This window comes from Amblyomma mixtum, chromosome 7, assembly GCF_055824585.1.
Source record: "Amblyomma mixtum isolate Tamu chromosome 7, ASM5582458v1, whole genome shotgun sequence".
Classification (NCBI taxonomy): domain Eukaryota; kingdom Metazoa; phylum Arthropoda; class Arachnida; order Ixodida; family Ixodidae; genus Amblyomma; species Amblyomma mixtum.
Genome location: NC_143018.1, coordinates 118,237,470 through 118,245,463, shown reverse-complemented (window position 1 = coordinate 118,245,463; position 7,994 = coordinate 118,237,470). Strand labels below are relative to the sequence as shown.

The 7,994-nt window shown below is 48.9% G+C and overlaps 1 pseudogene; it reads left to right on the top strand.

Annotated features, from left to right (window-relative positions):
• The first annotated feature begins 3,423 nt into the window (after positions 1–3,423).
• LOC149337313 (uncharacterized) lies at positions 3,424–7,692 on the top strand (annotated as a pseudogene).
• The last annotated feature ends 302 nt before the right edge of the window (positions 7,693–7,994 follow it).

Genomic DNA, 7,994 nt, shown 5'->3' with positions numbered 1-7,994 from the left:
CTTTCCGGGTGGCCATAGTGGGAAATTTCTGGAGTAAAACGGCTAAGCGTCGGCTGTTTCGAATACAGGGAGGGTTCAGGACGCCACAACTGTACCTCCATAAAGTGATGCGATGTTTCTAAGATGGAAACGGGTTTATTTACAAGGCCAAAGAGGGGATAGGGGGCATAAGGAGCCGGTCTGCCCTCGGCGGTCCCACAGCTCAGTTTTCGCGCCGGTCGCGTCCATCGTATTGTGCAGATTGCGCTGCTACAATATAATTCACACAATCTTCACGTGTAGTCTTTATTTACCTCACTTCAGAATGTAGTATAGTGATGGTTCAATTTGCTTACACGTTTTCGTTGTTATTTTGAAACGTTGTTCGACGTTGTTCGTATGTATCATATTTCAACCACCCACCCCCCTTATTAATGCCCTCTGCATAGGCCACAGCAGAACTTGAAATATGTTATTATATAACAATAAAATTGATTAGCTCCCAAGCTCAATAGCAGGTTATCAAAACGTTTTCTCCAAGAGAAACATTGTAGATGACCCAAATGGGTTAATTGTTCTAGGGGTACATCATCAATTTATTTTTTCTCCGTTTGCAAAAACTATACCAATAAAGGAACTCAGTCTGTGCGTACCGAGAGGGAGAGCCGGTTCGACACCTGCGAAGATGGGCAACCGTGAAAAAAGGCAGATTTTGAAAGCGCCGGAGTGAACGGCCGCGATGTGCAATAACAAGGGAACACACACCTGCTCAGCGGAATGAAATGGAGCTGTACACCGATAAGCATGCATGCATCCGCCAAACCTCACATTTTCGTCGTTATAGCGGTGCACTGCGAAGCGAAACACCTGGGATTTGTTCTGTCAAGGTACAGCAGCAAGCTCAAATCAAAATGTAGAAGTAGGTTCCAGCAAAACACTGAAATTAAACTGCCTGAGCGCATTCTACCTCATATATTGTTACCGATGTGCAAGGAATGAAAACCGCAGACACTAAATTATATATTCTATAAAAAGAGTCCTTAATATAATATTGCTTCAAACAAACACAATAGGCACAAGCGTCAGGTAAAGACGGAAAAAGAAATGTGATTATTTTTTGTGATTTTACCAACATTCCTTACTAGGCGCAATGATGAGAGCCAAACACCAGGTCCAAAAGGTGTCCACCAGAAAGCGCATTGCGCAGTGAGTAGCGATTTCAGGAGCATCCCTTGTCAACAGCGTAGTGTTAAGCTCATATAAATTAAAAATATTTTTCTGTTCGTAAATAAACATCTATCGTAGGACTTCATCATCATCATCATCAGCGTGACTACGCCCACTCAAGGGCACAGGCTTTTTCCATATCTCTCCAATTAACCGCCTTAGCAAATTGCGGCCACCCTTCCCCGCAAACTCCCTAATTTCACCCGCCCACCTAATTTTCTGCCGCCCCCTGCTACGCTTGCCTTCTCTTGGAATCCACTCCGTTACCCTTAAGGACCAGGAGCTATCTTGCCTTCGCATTACATGCCCTCTTCAAGCACATTTCTCCCTCTTGATTTTGACTGGAATGTCATTAACCCTCCTTTGTTCACTCACCCACTCCGCCCGCTTCCGAACTCGTAACGTTAATTCCTAGACTGTTGGACAGTACTTTGGTTTTCTGCAAGCTGATTTTTAGACCAACCTGTCTTCTCTGCCAGCCTGACTCATTGATCATACTTTGCAGCTCGTGCCCTGTATTACTTTGCGAACCAATGTCATTAGCGAATGGCAGATTACTTGGGTGTTCTCCATTAACTCTTATCCCAAACTGTTTCCTATTCGGGCTTCAGAATATTTACTGTAAATAGGTGGTGAATAGCATTGGCGATATCGTGTTGTTCTGCCCGACGCCCTTCCTAACTGGAATTTTATTGCTGATTTTATGGAGGACTATGGTAGCGGCGCAGTCGTCATAGATATCTTCCAATATTAGGGCATAGCATTCTTCTGCCCCCGGACTGCACCGTGCCTACATGACACCTGTGGTTTCAGCTGAGTCAAATGCTTTCCATTTATCAGGGAAGACTATATAGGAGTCGGTTATATTCTGCGCATTTCTCTAATGCTTCATTGATGGTGTGAATATGGTCTTTTGCCGTGTATCCATCACGAATGCCTGCCTGATGATCTGCTTATTGAAGTCTAAGGTCGACCTGACACTATTAGCGGTTACCTTAGTCAATACTTTCTTGGTAACGGAGAGTAAGTTGATCAGCGCGTAATTTTTCAACTCCTTGACGTCTCCGTTCTCATGAAATAAGATAATGTTAGCGTTCTTCCAAGCTTCTGGTACGCTCAATGTCACGGAGCATTGCGTATATAAGGTAGCTATTTTTCTAGCATAATATCCCCTCTGTCCTTCAACAAATCCTCTGTTACCTGATCCTCGCAGCTTCTTCCCCCTTTTCATTGCTTCTAAGGAATCTTTACATCCTCTTTCTTTACTGACTGAATATCCCACTGCGGTGCCCTACTGTCTCGCATTAATGCTCTGATTGCGTTGGCTACTGTATAGATATGTATATAACTCTTCGGCTGTTTTAACTACTCCACACATATTGGTAATGACATTGCCCTCTTACTCTCTTAGTGCAGAAAACTGGTGTTTGCCTATCCCTAATTTCGTCTTCACCACTTTCAGGCTGCCTTGGTTTTTTTTTGTTCTTCAGAGCATGCTCCATTGTCTCCACATTAAACTTTCTAATGTCAGATAACGTGGGCTTATTTATTCTCTTTTACGGCTGTGCTAGTTCTATACTGCCTGTAGACTCAGACGCCCTCATGCTTTGGCATTCCTTAGTGAGATTTTTTGTATCCTGAGATCGCTTGCCGGTATCCTGTCGAACCATCCTACCGCCAACCTCTACGTCGCACTCCGTAATGGTAGCTGTGAGATTATCGTTCATTATTTCAACGTCGCGGTCGTGTGCCACACGAGTCAGTGGGCACGGGAACAGTGACATCGGCATACCTCCAATGCTTCGCTTCTTTACCGTGCAGGCCGTGCTGGCGCTCGCCATATCAACTTCGCCGGCTGCAGGCACTGACTCGACATTTTTCCCTGGTGCGGTGGTTGCAAGATCTGGGCTTCGTTTCACCGACAACTTCAGCTTTCCACCCGGCCGGGCTTTCCTGCTCATCGAATTTCTCGTCCACACCCGTCCAGCGTCATCGACGATGGCATCACCACCCACACCGGATTTAAAGCGACAACACACTGGCTTTCCCTTCAGTGGGCACGGGAACAGTGACATCGGCATACCTCCAATGCTTCGCTTCTTTACCGTGCAGGTTTGTACGCACTATTCTTTGCACGCTAGAAAATGCGACGATCGCTGTTTACTTCTGTTCCCGTGCCCGCGGGTGTGCTTTGATGTTGCTTGTGAATGCTTTTCAATGATTTCTCTGCTTTTACGCTCTGGCGACATTGAATCTAACCCGGGTCCTATGACTCGCTCCCTTGACATAGACAACCTGCCAGACAATCCGTCTGAACAAATGAAAGTTATGTTTAAGCTGCTTAAGGATGTACATTCTCGTACGTTGCAAAGCTCTAAAGATCAGGCCGAATTAGCAGCTGATATTAAAGAAATTAGGAGTAGTCAAAAGAACATTGAATCAAAGTTAGCTGGCATGCACAAGAGGCTTGATGAACTCGAGGAAAAGGGAAAGAAAATCGACGACATGGATCAGGAGCTCTCATCTTTAAAGAAATCTGTAGAAGACCAACGTTCTCGAAATGATTTGCTGCAGTCTCGCCTTGATGAAGCCGAAGATAGATCGCGACGTGAAAATCTAATATTTAGGGGTATACCCGATGAGGAAGAGACTTGGGCAGACACTGAATCTAAGCTCCTGGAAGCCTTGACTAAGATTGTCGAAGTATGCCCCTCGAGTCCAATTCAACGTGCACATCGCCTAGGCATTTTTTAAGATGAGAAGTGTCGACCAATCATAGCTAAATTTTCTGACACTAAAATGAAAGACAAGATATTAACCCTTCGGAACAAATTTAAAACGGATAACATCACAATCAGTGAAGATTTCTCACCGGCTACGCGCCATGCTCGGAAAAAACTTTTTGAATTCGGAAATATTCACGCTGGCCCTCGCTCTTTTAAAATACGCTATAACAAGCTGCATATCAATAAAAAATGCTTCATGTATGACCCTACCAAGGACACAGTAAAGATCAGGTTCTTCTTCTTCTTTGCACCAGAGGTGCACCGCCAGAGACGGTTTGTTCCAACTTGAAGACTTGAAGACACAGGGATAAAAAAGGCAATAACTGAAGATTTATATACAGCTATTTACATAGCATATACAAGTTTAGGTACTCGAGACATTAAGCAGCAAAAGGACAAACAGCAAAAAGGTGGATCTGGCTAATACTAGGGGAGGCCCCTACTCGGCGTTGCCGAAGATGCGTTGCATCTGACCTTAGCCCAGAACCCCTTTTTCTGGCACCGGAGCCCGGTTTTAAAGACATCAAGGCCCGGCCCACATTTGCAGCTTCCAATCATGTTGTGCTCTTAACATGATTGGCTCTTCAAGGGCATGGCCAGCCCTCCGGCTTCTACAAGGTAGACCACCCTCTCTACCACAAAGTAAAATAAAAACAAACACAAATACACATCCGTGCCAGCACGTGTGCGAATCGGTACCGCGGGTGGGGGGACACCCGTATACTTGCCGGCGCGTTGGCGAGCGGCCGCGTTCCAAGAAAGGAGACGCTCCGCTTTGAGTGCCCCCAGCCGCGTTCCAATGACCCCCGCGAACGCTACCGATCCCTTACACGCCCTTCCCAAGATTCTACAAAGGGCTCAAATGCCACTTTTAGAATTACAAACAAAAGGGATCGGTGTCTGACACGAAACTACCCTTCGGGTGACATAACATAAACAAAACGTACACATTCAAATGCGCGTTTCACACCTGTAAATCCAGCGCATTCACCGAAGTCCAAGCTGTCGCGCTGCGACCAGTTGCACCAACAAAACCAAAATAAAAATAAATGCACACGGGCACCAACACAACATCACGCAAAATGCACACTTAAATACACACAGTGGCATGCCTGCCGTGCGCCGTAACACAGCGTCCAAGTTGGTGCGTTGCACCCAATTCACCAGCATGCACACCCGCGTCCTGCTCGACACACACACCGACACTCGCAACTAGAGCGTTCAGTAGCACTCGCACGACGTCCGTAAGTGGCCACATGAGCCTCCTTAGTCGCACCGAGCGTCCTTGTGTGCGTTCGAGCCACTACGCGTCTCAACACAACGCCTAACTGCCACTCGGCTCATTAGGCTGGTGCCACAGCGGGGCAAGAATTCAAAAATTGCTGCCCTCCAGGATCGAAAACAACGTCCTGATCCTCGATAAGTCGAGATCTTTGACCCCACGACGCACCTGAGGGCCCGCTCTCTCTGGCGCGCCGGTACGAGCCGCGCGCTGCATAAGGGGCATAGCCTCTGCCCTGTCTAACCGTACCACTGACGCCGGTTTTGCTACTCTTGATCTGGCATACTGCAGCACGGAACGTACTTCTCCACGCAGCGACTTTCAATTTGAAAGCCACGCCCTTGCCTCCTGCTACTTCGCCTCGCTTGGAACCATTTGCCCCGTTCCTCCACGAGCAAACACTGATGTTGCCGTTCCCAGCTTGATAGGCATTTGCCGGCTTCGTGGAATCGTCTAACTCCGAGGCTCCATGAGCTCCCTGACAGTCACTTGACCCGAGCGTGCCTTGCGGCAAGTCGCCACTGATTTCCGGGTCCTCGAATGACCTGGCCGGGCACACACCGGGTGCGTTCGACAACTGCGCGGCGCTCTGCCCGGTCGGCCCAGCGGGCCCACCTCCGCTCTCTGCCTCGGATGTAGAGCTGTTGTCACCAGGAACGCTACGGGGCACTTCATGCCCTATGGCCGACACAGTGTGTGTTTGCCGCAACGCCAGATTTTCACCGGTTACTAGCTCCGTGTCGGAGGTCACAATCTTAGTCATAGAGCCTGCAGGAATTAGATCACTCTCCTGCTTGGTTTCGGACAATTTGGTCTCGACTGGCCCTAGACCATCAGAATTGGGCTGCTCTTTTTCTTTGCTAGCCGCCCGCAGTGGCGAAGCTGTGATTCCTTCAGAAATCTCGTTTTCGCTCTCTGCGGCATTTCCCAACAAAGAGGCGTCCGCGCATATCGACTGATTACCTACAGCGACCGGACTGCTCTTTCCTCCACCTGTGCTTGAGCAGGATAAGTCTTTGTCTTCCAGCACAGGCGGCCTCATCTCTCGGGACTCGGAGCAGTTCTCCGTGGCTGATTGACTGGCTCTTCTGCTCTCCTTGATCTTAGAGATCTCGAGCTCTACCTGCTGGCGTCTTGCTTCTATAACCTTCAAGACATACTTTACATCCTGAGGTTCTTCCTCGCGAAGCACCGCCTTTCCGCCATTTACTTTCGCAAGTTGAGCCTGAAGGTCCGCTAAGCGCGCCTTCGCTAATTCAACCTTGTACTTCACATCAAGTGAGGGCCGGCATGGAAAACCCTCCATACCGCCGTCTGTAACCCTCAACTGTCCTACCGGCTCGAACACATGCACAGGGACGCTAACAATGCGACGAAGGAAACTCACAGTTTCGATGCGTCGATCCGCATTGCCAGCTCCTTGGCGTCGCAGTCCACCGCCGCTTTCACCGGACGCTGCGATGATCTGTCGCACGCCGCTGGTCCTGCGCCCGCTGTCGTCACTTGCTGCGACCCGCCGGTGACCGTCGAGTTCTAGACGCGCTGCGCTTCTTGACCGGACGCAGTCCCGCGTCGCTGGACTACTGCCGCGGTCCTTGCGTCCTTGCCGCCGTCTCTCCGCAGGTCCTTTCTCGAACGCTGCTGTTGCCTGGCCGTCGCCTTTCTCCCTGCGTTCAATCTTCTACCTGCGCCGTCTTCCGATGGCCGCAGGATCCTGTCGACTGCGCCAGTAAAGATCAGGTTCTTCTTTTTCTTTGCACCAGAGGTGCACCGCCAGAGACGGTTTGTTCCAACTTGAAGACTTGAAGACACAGGGATAAAAAAGGCAATAACTGAAGATTTATATACAGCTATTTACATAGCATATACAAGTTTAGGTACTCGAGACATTAAGCAGCAAAAGGACAAACAGCAAAAAGGTGGATCTGGCTAATACTAGGGGAGGCCCCTACTCGGCGTTGCCGAAGATGCGTTGCATCTCACCTTAGCGCAGAACCCCTTTTTCTGGCACCGGAGCCCGGTTTTAAAGACATCAAGGCCCGGCCCACATTTGCAGCTTCCAATCATGTTGTGCTCTTAACATGATTGGCTCTTCAAGGGCATGGCCAGCCCTCCGGCTTCTACAAGGTAGACCACCCTCTCTACCACAAAGTAAAATAAAAACAAACACAAATACACATCCGTGCCAGCACGTGTGCGAATCGGTACCGCGGGTGGGGGGACACCCGTATACTTGCCGGCGCGTTCGCGAGCGGCCGCGTTCCAAGAAAGGAGACGCTCCGCTTTGAGTGCCCCCAGCCGCGTTCCAATGACCCCCGCGAACGCTACCGATCCCTTACAGACACTGTTGAGGAAATTGTGGCACGTGGCGAATCGTCTAGATTGGATTCTGCGGCTGGATCTTCCGCTTCACCGTAGGGAATCGCGAGGGGTAGTGGACAGTTGCCATCGTCGATATCTGTTCTTTATACTAACGTCAGGAGCCTACTTAACAAGCATACTTCTTTATCTTCTGCCATAGACACATGCTCAGCTGACATTATAGCGCTAACAGAAACCTGGCTCCCAACGCATGTATCGGATTCCGAAATCTTCCAAAACGCTCATCGCTACTCGGTATATCGTTGCGATAGAATAGCCAAACGTGGCGGCGGTGCTTTACTTGCTATTTCTAAAGACATTCCATCTTCATGTATCCAAGTCTTCAGCGAATTAGAACT